Source organism: Balaenoptera musculus, chromosome 1 (assembly GCF_009873245.2).
Source record: "Balaenoptera musculus isolate JJ_BM4_2016_0621 chromosome 1, mBalMus1.pri.v3, whole genome shotgun sequence".
Classification (NCBI taxonomy): Eukaryota; Metazoa; Chordata; class Mammalia; order Artiodactyla; family Balaenopteridae; genus Balaenoptera; species Balaenoptera musculus.
In genome coordinates, this window is record NC_045785.1 from 28,976,482 (window position 1) to 28,988,801 (window position 12,320).

The 12,320-nt window shown below is 37.0% G+C and overlaps 1 pseudogene; it reads left to right on the forward strand.

The window, feature by feature from the left end:
- The first annotated feature begins 3,360 nt into the window (after positions 1–3,360).
- On the forward strand, positions 3,361–9,471 carry LOC118895685 (annotated as a pseudogene).
- Positions 9,472–12,320: the final 2,849 nt, after the last annotated feature.

Sequence of the window (12,320 nt, forward strand, 5' to 3'; positions counted from 1 at the left end):
GTGAATTAATTGGAAGACAGTTAAAAGTATGATTATAGAAAATTAATTTCAAGCATATATGGTTACTCCAGTTTCCTAGTGAATAGATCAAGATTATTTGTATTGACATTAACTTTTTATAAAGCTGCATGAAAAAAGTGAATTCTGTTAAACAGGTAAAATATTTCCATTGTGTTTTTACATGGTGAATTTGCTTGGTAAGCCATTTTTTTCTGTACGAGATTAAAAGATAAACTTTATCCCTCCTCTGAGCTTTAAATTCTAAATTATCAGGGTTTAATGTATGACATTTTGCCATACTACATTCTTTCACTGAGAGGGGTAAATGAGAAAGTTTCAAGTAACTATAATTGGAAAAGTATTATTTTTATGTTATGTGAAATTTAACAATTTAAAATGAATCAGCATGTGATTTCGTATAGACATTAGCCATATCACTTTTTCCTCACGTTTTTGCCAGTTTCAGTAGGTTGATACACACACACACACACACACACACAGCTACTTCCTTACCCTTACATCAAGTATTAATTGAAGGTTGGTATTCTGATTATAGGAATTTGTTGATACTAAAAAAACTAAATATCAATCAGTCAGATATATTTTTATTGCAAATATATGCTCCCCTCTTAAGGATATTTATTGTAGTTATAATTTTAATAGTTTTATTCATTATGCTTCAACATTGTCCTAGATTGACAGGCATATAATTCTTGTAGATCAATATTTTTAAGGCAGCTTTGAGTAGAAATCATCCTTTATTTTCTTTTTTTCCTTCCAAAAGCTCATAGGAACCGGACACATAGAGCTTATTTTGCTCTTTTAACTGGTTGGCTCCATAAATCAGGGTACCTGGCATCAGTAACTGAATTACCACGGTGAAGTACTTGGCGACTTGTTCAAGTTTACAGTCATCTCTTAGAACTGTCATGAATAGGCTTATGTGAGTAGAAAACAGATGGGATTGTTGGTCATTAGAACTTTATTTTCTTTGCCTTTTGTTTTTGTTTTTGTTTTATTATTTCTAAAAATTTACTGCATGCACATCTGTAATTTTATGTTTAAAGTTTAAGAGGCCATGCCAGAAACTAGAGAGGGAGATTACCCTGGTATTTAATGCCTAAAACTTTCCATCTTTATTTACTTCATGGCTTTAGTTGGAAGAACAAACAAACAAAAATCCTTTAATTTGACCCTTTATTTTTAGAACCAAAGAAGAAAAGACTCTTTCTACAAAAAATGTTTGCAGGTATGATAGGAGATCTTTGTGAAGAAATGGACTAGTGGGATTGTAAGAGTACGTAGTGAAGGGGGAAATGAGGAAAAGGAAAAGGTTTCTTTGCTGGAATCCTTGGAGAGAAACCTTTCAATTGTTTGGTATTTGTCTGGTTCTCACAGTCACATTGTAAAAGAGGAACTGGTGCCATTTGAACCTAAGAAGAGAGTCTCTGTAACCTAAATTTATTTTATGTTGTCCCAGATCTAAAGCTGCATCTATTTTGATTAGAGAATTTGCTTCTGAATAAAGAAATGAAGTATTTATCCTTAAATAGAGCCATGGCATTACTATCAACATGGCTTCTCCAGCTTTTCCCTTTATATAGAAAACACCAACCAAAAACAGGACCTTTCCAGACAAGGTAGTCTTTCCTGTAATGAAAATATTTTTTGATAACAGATTTGGGGGAAACACTGGTAGATTGTAATGAAGGGGGAATTTTGCCTAACATAGACGGTCCAACCAGGTTAATGGATACAGTTTGATCCCAGGTAGTTTAACAAGAGGAGCCTTTGGTAGCAGGTAAACCTTTGGTTTTGGTAGCAACAGATTTGGATCTCCAGTGGTAATTGACTGCAGATATCTCCCTGTTTCACAGAAAGGGAATGATCTCATAGTATTGATGATGATCCTGCAGATGTGCCTGTGCTCTTTCTTTAATTCAAAAATCAGGACTAGCAAGCACTAACCAAAATCTTCTAATACTTTGTCCTATAAGATTCTTTAAAAGTTTTCCAGGAGCTTTCTCATTTCTTAGCCCAGGGTACAATGCCTTTCTCCTCTTTAAAAAAGAAAAGAAAAAGTATTTAGAGGCAGTTTAGATAGAATTATACTATGAGTAAATGATAAGAGTCTTTAAAATACTTGGGAAAGGAAGATCACATGCCGCAAGTTATAGCTTGATTGAGAGACTCTTTGAATACTGTTTTCATGTTTGGGTTCTAAAGTTTTTTCTTTGACCTACCATTCTTTGATTTACTTGAGTGCCATTGTTCTATTTTGGGATGTAATCAGTGGTTTATGCCATTTATGAATTGTGCAGTTTTTCCCTCTCCATACCCTACACACACACACACTGTTAAAAATAAAAGCAGGAGGGCTAAAACAAAAAAAAGATAATGAGAATCATTAGAATGTAACTTTAGTTAATGTAGATGGAAAGAAATCCTAACTTGGTTAAATGAGAATTAAGACTGAAAGTGTTAGTGCTGCAGGTATTATCTCTATCCATAGAGTTTTTTGCTAGCTATAGAGTGGTAATATGAACAGAATATGTATCTGAAATATGATGTTACAGCAAAGTGATAAAAGAAATTATTCTTGAAAGTAATATTTCAATCTTCTCTAACAGAGATGCCCATATTCTTAAGGAAAATTAATGTAGCTCCTGGTTTTAATGAATCAGACTCTGATTTAAACTTCAGAAGATTTGTAACTTTTATTCTGACACATCTTCTTAAATATGTAAAAATTACATTGAATGAATACTTAAGACTATTCTTTCCTCTTAATTTACATAATGATTTTTTCAGACCTTAGTTCTATAGATATTAATTTCTCTCTCACATATATGCCTCTTGGTGTGTGCAGAATTCCATATTAAAAGTTATCTTAAACTCATTTCCTAGTCAAACCTGAGCTGTAAAGGAGAAGGCATAAATAGGTTTAAAATGCAGGAAATTTTAGAAGATCACAACTGGAAAAAGACTGTTGAGAACTTGTTGCCTTTGAGAGTAGAAAGGGCTCTAAAACTTGAACTGAGATTTGGAGTTTAGTCAGAGCTCTACCACTCATTTGCTCTGTGTCCTTAAGGCAATTTCCTTAATCTCTGTGTGCCTAGGTTCTTATAAAATGGTAGTGATAATACCTGCCCTCACCTCCCTCACAAAGTAGTTGTAAGAATAGGATAATGTTTGTGACAGTGCTTGAGTTCTCCAAAAGAAAAGCTATTCAGAAGTTAAAGATAAAAGAATATTGTTGTGTGAAGGGTTCATTTCCAGTTTGCCTCTATGAAAGTATCTTTAGTTACCCTAGATCATTTTATCAAACAAGTGTAAGAGAAACTGAGGCTTTATCACGGTATGGTGTTCACCTACAAACGTATTCTGTTCTGTTTCTCCCCTGCTAGATATTTATTGCACAGGCTGAATTTTTCTTTATAATAATCTTTGGAAAAAGTGTAACTTCAAAAACCAAACTCCTTTTAGTGGTGCTATGGCAGCTGTGATTGTATTTTGAGTTAGATTAATGTGGTGAAACCATCAGATAATCAGAAATTAACTTTGCCTTTTGCCTTCAGGCATTTTTGCTACAGATTGGCGTCAGGGGCTGTTGTACAACCAGATAGTTATCCCTTTTGTTTCTTGCAGATTTTTGGTACCTTTTTTTGGAACCTTTTTTTGGAGTAAGGGGTTAGGTTTTAAGAAGGAAAGTGTGCTTATTTCACTTACCACTTTGCAGAGTTGACCGTTGCTTTCCAATCACCATGTACCTGTAAAAATTAAAATATAGTAAAAGGGTTTTTTCTTCATTTAAATTCAGTTCTGAGCATCTGCAGATGATATCAGGAAGCCTGTTGGTGTCTGACCCAGTTATCTTTATGGACTGTGGGCAGAACCTTACATTTCTACAGGCTTACCCACTTTCCTGAGGGGAAGGGGCTCTTGTTTCTAGGAAAAAAACAAAGGGCACATCACCACAGGTTGTGTAAGCAATTCCTTGTTGAAACAGACAAGTTTGGTTTGTGTTTTGTTTTGTTTTGTTTTGTTTAAGAAATTAAAGGATGCATTTTAGGTACACAGGGTATGAATGCATTCAACATTTATTTTTTTATCTCTATAGATGCTGATCTCCCCTTGTTGCAGGTAGTTTGGGCTTTTCCAGCTCATCACTAACATGGATGAGATCTATCTTAGTTTTATAGGATAATGAGAATTACAAGAACTGAAAAGTTGGGGAGATTCATGCTTGGAAAATGAACAAAACATCCACCTTGCTGGGTGAGATAGCTGAGAACATTGGATATATCAGGAATACTTTTAAACAATTTTTGCTGTCATGTGTAGCTTTAATATCTGTCTTCAGTTATGGGCCCCATGAAAGTATTACTCTATCTTGTGAATAAAGATCATTCTTGTGAACTAGTATATGGATGCATTCATAGGCTGTGGGAAGCAGTGGTGTGTGTGTGTGTGTAAATATTCTATGTTTATAACACTGTGTATTACATAAGTTTATATAGAAAAAATAATGTGTTTCTTTAGTGTTTGGGGGACTAAAATTGTAATATAACCATTCCAGTGTAATCTGACCACTCACTCTAGAGAACATTTATATTACACACAAATACACACCCCTAAAGCGTTGCTAACTGCTCCCACTTGAGATAATTGCTGCTTTTTTTTAAGCCCGAAGTAGTGGACAGGAAATAGCACTCTTTTAAAAGGGGCTTTTCTGAAAAGTAAAATGTAAATATAGGACATGTGGGGAGGTGGGGCCTCCTGCAGATGTCCTGCAGATGGACAAATAGCCTTTTAAATTTTACTTTTTAACCATCTTAACCGTGTGTGCCTATTTGTATTGCAGATGTGAAATATTTTGGGGAGTTAATATCAGTATGTTTAGAAACTGAATTATTACATAAAATCAGAGTAACCTCTTTCTCCATCCTCCTTTTCCACACTGACTATTCTTGCCAAATATACCAAGTTTCAGCATGGTAAAATGATGGACACTCAAACCTCCTTCCTCATCTTCCCTATCCTGTCTTACACCTGGTCTGGCCTTATATTTTTTGTTGGCTTTTCATAAGTAAGAACAATTTACTGTAGTACTTTAGAGACTGCAGAATTTCAAAATGTTTATAAGCCTTCCTTTATTAATGTTTGGTTACACGATACCATTAGTTAAAACAATGGAGTAAGTCTGAGTTTGTAATATGCTACAGGATAAAATCTTGAATGATATTAAACCTGACTGCCACATTTTATTAAGAGGAAATTGGATTATATGGTGGGTGGGAGCTAGTCTATGATATATATGTAATCACTGTATAATTAGAAACACCAAATGTTGAGTCCTATCACTGTGTACTTGGGGGCCAGGCTTTGGATATGGTTGTCATTTTAATTCCTTAAAGACTGTATGTCATTAAGATGAGCAGAAGGCAAATAAAGTTTTTAAACAAAAATACTTTTGGGGGGTATTTAAATTTTCTTTCCCCCAAAAAATTTACTACAAAAAAACCTAGGGTTGAGATTGAGAAGCTTCAAGCCGCTTTTTAAGCAGTTCAGTCACTTACAGTATTTTATGTTAAAGAAATTGTCATAACTCTTTCTGAGCCAAACTGTCACTAAAATGTCCTGTGACAGAACCACTCCTCTTTTTTCTGCCACTCTGTGTATTGGAAGTGTTCTTAGTTGTATTTGTTTTTAATCCTTGATTTTAAAATATTAATGGTTTTAGTGTTGCTTAGCTTCAGTTTGAAGTGTAACTTTCACTAATAACTGCAATAAAAAGAAAAGCTTTGCTCCAAACTTCGTTTTGTGGTCATCATTACAGCACTTCAGGCTTAGGTAAAGGGAGTTAGTGTGATAGAGCGGAAAGAATTTAGGCTTTGATCATCACGAAGTCCTGAATTCAAACCTGGATTGCGTGACAATAGACAAGTTCCTTGATGCTTCTAAATCTCAAGTTTCCTCCACTATAATGAGATAATAGTAGGGCTGTTGGGACATTAAATGAGTTAATAGATGGAGGGTACTTAATAGTGCTGGGCATGTAGGTGGAACTCAGGTTTTAAAGAGGTTCTGCTGTGCCGGCCCCCCACCAACCCAGAACTTCCCTGGTGGTCCAGTGCTTAAGAGTCCGCACTTGCACTGCAGGGGGCACAGGTTTGACCCCTGGTTGGGGAAGTTCCGCATGCTCCGCAGTGCGACCAAAAAAAAAAATGCCTGACGGGGCTGGGGCTCCATATAAAAAAAAATTAAAGTGATGGAAAATACAATTCAAAAAATAAATAAATAAAAGAGTTTCTCCCCCACCTTAAATAAAAGACATTGGTTCTTTTAGACTCTCCTCCCTTTAAGACATTGGGTGGCGTGGAAAGGGGGGTAAGCAAGAAGCCAGGCTTGCGAACTCTGCCAGGCAGTGAAAGAACTTAAGAATAGGTAGGAAAAAAAGAAACTGAAATGGATGGGGAATCGTCACAGGCCCTGAAGTGGATACACAGCCCAGGTATAATATGCAAGAAAACCCTGGACTGAAATTTTGAAAACCAGCTCTCAACTGTCCTAACTGCATAGCTTCAGGTATATCACTTTTCATTTCATAATTGAAGTTAATAGAGTAAAATCAGAGGTCTCAAGTTGGCAGCCAATTTGTCTGTGAATAATTTTTGTTTGGTATTTAAAATATTTTTATTAGTTCCTAATATTTAAAAAATCAGAAGATCTCACATAAAAATCCCTTAAAAAGTAAGGAGGGTCATCGATTTCACTATTCCTTCAGTATCCCTTCACAGCTGCCACCAGGGGAAGCTCAAGAGTGGTTGGTCCCTTTGGATGGAGCACACTCTCCACAGCCCCACCACTCTGCCCAGTCTGCACAGGGCAAATGTTTTCCTTTGCCATCTCTGGACTCAAAGGAACCCTAGTGTGAGGAGAGGCTTCCAAGCAAGCAGGCATCCCTATGAGGATGAGCTCCTTACCTGGGGGTAACTCACTACTTTGAAGCAGTCCAGCCTAAATATTAAAAACTTGTCCCTTCATTATTTCCATTTACCCTATTTATGTTCTCCAGAACAGCAGAGAATTCAGTCTGTTCCCTTCTGGCTATTGTGTGTCCTTCACCCCAGTCTTCTCCCACCTACATGTCGCCAGAGTCTGTGCAACCCTAACAGTACAGTTTGTGTTCTTAAAGGATCTTGTTACTGATGCTGAAGAAGCACTAGTTAGCTTAACTAACAAATGCTGATGGGTTGAGTTTTTTTTAACTATGTGTGTCAGTTGTTAAGTTTGACAGATTGAAGAGAATCACTCTACTGTCAATCTGCCCAGTAACTACACTGATATAGGAAAATTCTAAAAACGTCAATAACCACACCCAAATTCATACAGTTAAATGGGGGAAATATGTGTAACGGTGATGCGAAGGCATGCTCTGATAAATCAGGCTGTAGCATCCCTAAGTGTAGTACCAGAAAAGTATGACGGTTATCTAGGCAGACAGTAATCGGACAATTGCTCTGATTGATTAATAAGACACGCTGGACTGGACAGAACAAGTCACCAATTATATTAGAGTTCACTTGCTTGAAACTTCAGGGAAAAGGGTGCTCAGAGCACTACACTAAATCATAGAGAAATGAGGCGGCAGTCTAAGGTAAAATTCCGAGGTGGTTTTTTTTGGAGGGGGGCCATACATCTTGAACTCTCAGTTCTTGTAGTTTCCATGATTCAGTCGTCTGATCATTTGACAAATTCCTTGGCTGCTGAGACTTGCATACCTTGCAGATGCTTTTAGGAAATTAATTAGGTTAATCTGTCAGTGCCAGGAAAGGATGGGGTCATTTTTACTATATTTGATAAAATGTCTCTATCATAAAGGGGACTGGAATCTTTAGCTTTATCTGTAGAAAAGAGATGACTGTTTTCCTGCCTTCTGTCACTTTTGTTATTTCTGTAATTTCCACAGTCTGTAGAGATCTTTGCAATGCCTTTACAGAGCAGCACTTGTCTCATACTTTTCTCTATTAAAATATTTTCCTTTAAGAATAATCCTTGGGGGACTTCCCTGGTGGCGCAGTGGTTAAGAATCCGCCTGCTAAAGCAGGGGACACAGGTTCAAGCCGTGGTCCGGGAAGATCCCACATGCTGCAGAGCAACTAAGCCCGTGCGCCACAACTACTGAGCCTATGCTCTACAGCCCGCGAGCCACAACTACTGAGCCCATGTGCCACAACTACTGAGGCCTGCGCACCTAGAGCCAAGTGAAGCCACCACAATAGAAGCCCGTGCACTGCAATGAAGAGTAGCCCCCGCTCGCCGCAACTAGAGAAAGCCCGTGCACAGCAACGAAGACCCAACGCAGCCTAAATAAATAAATAAATAAATAAATATTTAAAAAAAAAAAAAAGAATAATCCTTGGGAAACTTATACAACATTGTAAAGCAATTATACGCCAATAAAGATATTTTTTTTACAAAAAGAATAATGCTTGGGTTCAAGATTTACTTATAAACAAAGCAGACATATTCGTGGTTTAGGATTATGAAGCCTTATATGATGTCTGATTCTCAGCTGAAATAAAATGTTAATGGACTTTTTTGCTAACTGACCTCAGAAACAGCCCAACTCAAAAGTACTTGCAACTGCTAACTGTACAATATTACTCTTTATTTACTGCAACATAAACTGTCAAATGGAAATTGCACATTATGTTGCAAAAACCAAAACCAAAAACAACATAGGAATAGGATACTTTACCAAACAGGATTTCAGTCACCACTATCATTCAGATGGTTTTCACTTGTATTTCATACAAATGTAAAATTAAGGTTGCTTAACCATTTTATGAGTTTAATTTTTCTAATTTATTTTTGTACTTTTATAAATATTTTAGATTATAAATGTTTGCCATTTGTGGTATTCCTTTGAATTGTATTATTTTTTACTATATTAAAAGGTGTGTTTTAAATCTTTAATTTAAAAGTATTACTAGTATCTACATTAAGACCCTTTAAGGAGCGACAGGGCGACTCTCTGGAGGCCGTGTCCTCTGTGGTGCCTGAGGAGGACAAGCTCTGTTCCTCCGAGCACCAGTGGTCAGACCATTCATGTCTCAGCATTTCTCCAGGACCAACCTACCCCAGGATGGTGTGGAATACAGGACATTCACCTGTCATCCATCCACCATTCTGGTTCCAAGGCTGCATCTCTCCACTGGGCTGGTGAGAGGGTTGTCGGTGTTTTGCTCCTGGGCCTATTTCCAACTGCTTATTTGAATCCTTGCTGTGCAATGGACTACTCCCTGGCTGCAGCCCTTCCCTCTTCATAGTCACTGGGACATTGGACAAGTTGTGACTATGTTCCAGGGATTGGCACTCTCAGCTTTCACCTTTGCTAGGCTTTGTTATTTCAACGATCACGATGAGGGTATCTGCACAGCTGTTGCTATGCTATGGAAGCTCTGACCTTTTAGACGTAATACCTTGAAAATTCATTATACACCTCCCTTGCCTCTGCTCTGTCATGCCATTCAATTCACAGTAAGGAGGAAATAACAGGTTAAGTCCATTGGTGAGACAAACCTCTTCTCCTGATCACCTCGTTATTTTTAGAATGTAATCTTTGAGGAAAGATTTGAGAGGAATTGTAACCAAAAAATTGTCAGACTGAGTTCTCTATGCTGGGGAGTTAATGGGGTGTCTCTCAGCTTCTCACAAGACTCTCAGTATAACTAAACATTATATATGAGCTTTTGCCTTTTAATTTATCAAACTCTTAAAGGGAATTCAGCTTTATTGCTCTCAATATCTGATCAGACTTCTATATTTGTCCTAGGATGGTAGAGAAAGGGAAAGACTGTTAATTCGAGAATAAAGACTTTGCAGAAAATTAGGCAGTGTTTAGTTTTTGCAAACTTCCCCGCTCTGTTCAGTCGATACCAGTTACTGATGGTTACATGTCTAAGGTAAACTGGCAAATTAGAAATGCTGATATTTCACATTACTGATTTCTAAATCCTAGGAAGAAGAGCCTGGAGAGTTCCTGAATATAGAGAAATTCCATGTAGGGAAGAGGTACCTTTATAGATGTTTCAAATTGTTACAGATTCTAAACCTAGACTTAATCCTCAAATGTGTTTATTTTACTTGTCCTAAAATAGTCTGTCCACAGATACAAAATTATAAGTAATAAGTTGTTGTTTTCCCATTGTGGGAATCTCTAACGTGAAGATGTATTCTATGAAGATAAAGTCTTTTTAAAAATAAGATGCTGTGTAATAAAAATTTATTCTACTCCAAAAAAAGACCCTTTAGATATTCATTTTAAAATCTGTACAAAAGTATAACACTTTACTTTGAATGCAGCAAAGCTACTTTCCATTCATTTGAACTGATAGACTTTCTTATACAAGCAAATGGAAGGGCAAATCCATTCGGGGAGGGGTGTTGTTGGTTGTTTCAACCTCCAGATTAAATCATCTGCAGCTGTGTAGTTGAAGCAGCAGTTCATTCTCTTTGGCTATTGTATACAAAACTACTTAGTCTCACTTAAGTCTCAACCTTGAGGATCTCAACATGAATTATTTGGCCTGAGACAGGTGCGAGAGCAACAGAAAAGTAAGCTGGAAAAAAGGCCAGAGTCAAGCAGTTTCCTTTGGAGTACTGTACAAACAAACAAAAATGGCTAAGTTAGAGAAACTATTTCCACTCACTCTGTGTTTAAAAAAAAATACAATTTATTCGAGCAACTATACCCAAATCCCTTGGCAAACAACTCACACAAAAACGTCAAGATCTTCCACTGTACCTCGAAGGTGGGTCACTTGGTTGTGAACAGCCAAAGCCAGTCCCAATTTTTTTTTTTTTTTTTTAAATTTGTATTTATTTATTTATATTTATTTTTGGCTGTGTTGGGTCTTTGTTTCTGTGCGAGGGCTTTCTCTAGTTGCAGCGAGCGTGGGCCACTCTTCATCGCGGTGCGTGGGCCTCTCTTGTTGCGGAGCACAAGCTCCAGACGTGCAGGCTCAGTAGTTGTGGCTCACGGGCCCAGTTGCTCCGCGGCATGTGGGATCTTCCCAGACCAGGGCTCAAACCCGTGTCCCCTGCATTGGCAGGCAGATTCTCAACCACTGCACCACCAGGGAAGCCCAGCCAGTCCCAATTTAAAGCAGAAATCTTCTAATGTGACACTAAATTGCTGTTGCTTGAAAAACATTTTCACAATCACAGTTCTCACTTTTCTAAAATAGCAATTTCCAGAGGGAAGACCAGAGTTCAATTTAATAGTAAAATACAACTTTGCTGTCATTTGCCAAGCACATTAATAAGCTATTTAGAACTTAACTTTGGTTATCTACATACGACAAAATGAAGGTAAGGGGGCGGTGCAGGGGGGAATCTCCAAATTTGTACTTTGTTTTTCCACTTAAGAGGGTAGAAAGGCCAAAATAGAACAGCTTTTAAGACATTCAGTTTTACATTTCTGCATATTGGAAATAACCTGACATTTTAGCATGCTTCTAAACAGAAAAGGGTGAATAAAATCATCATTCATCCTCTGAATTGTCTTTATATTTTTCCCTTAGATTTAAATTTAATTGAAAACAACCTCACATCAACACCAAAATAGGAACTACTATTTTGTTAGAAATTGCCCTCTTGGAAGAGAAATAAAGAAAGATAATTTACCTGAAATCTTTCCGGATAAAAAGTCGTTAACGATCGTGGAGAAACAATCCAGTATTTAATTAGTCTGTAATATCTACAACCATCAAGAAGCACAATAGCGTATTTCAGTAGGGAAGACTTGGGAGATGGAGCACCACATAGTACTGTATCTGCCTCTAGACATTGGAAGTGCACGCTAAAGAAAGATAAGCCTTCAGGCAACAACACACGAAGTAAGCTGTGCAAATATACACCTCCAAGAAAGGCAATACAGTTTTAACTTCAGTAGCTAGATGTGGGTATGGATACCTTATCAAGATATTTTTCATATTAGAAAAAGATCAGCTGACCAAGTATTAACTAAAGTACTTTTAAACACTGTCCTAATTCAGTAAAAGGGGTACACTCTGAGGATTTTAATTATTGGAATTCACTAAGTAAGGTAATCTATGACATTTACTGGGAGGAGAAAATTGAGAAGAACAGAGAAGATGCATACCATAACACTTCACAGATTTTGAGAGAAAATAGCTTGTTATTGCCAGGGCACCTCATGTCTCCTTTGGCTAAGTTTTAATCACTTAAAAAATTACAAGTTCATATTCTGCTGTTTCATGTTTTTATTTTCACATTTAAAAAAAATTTCT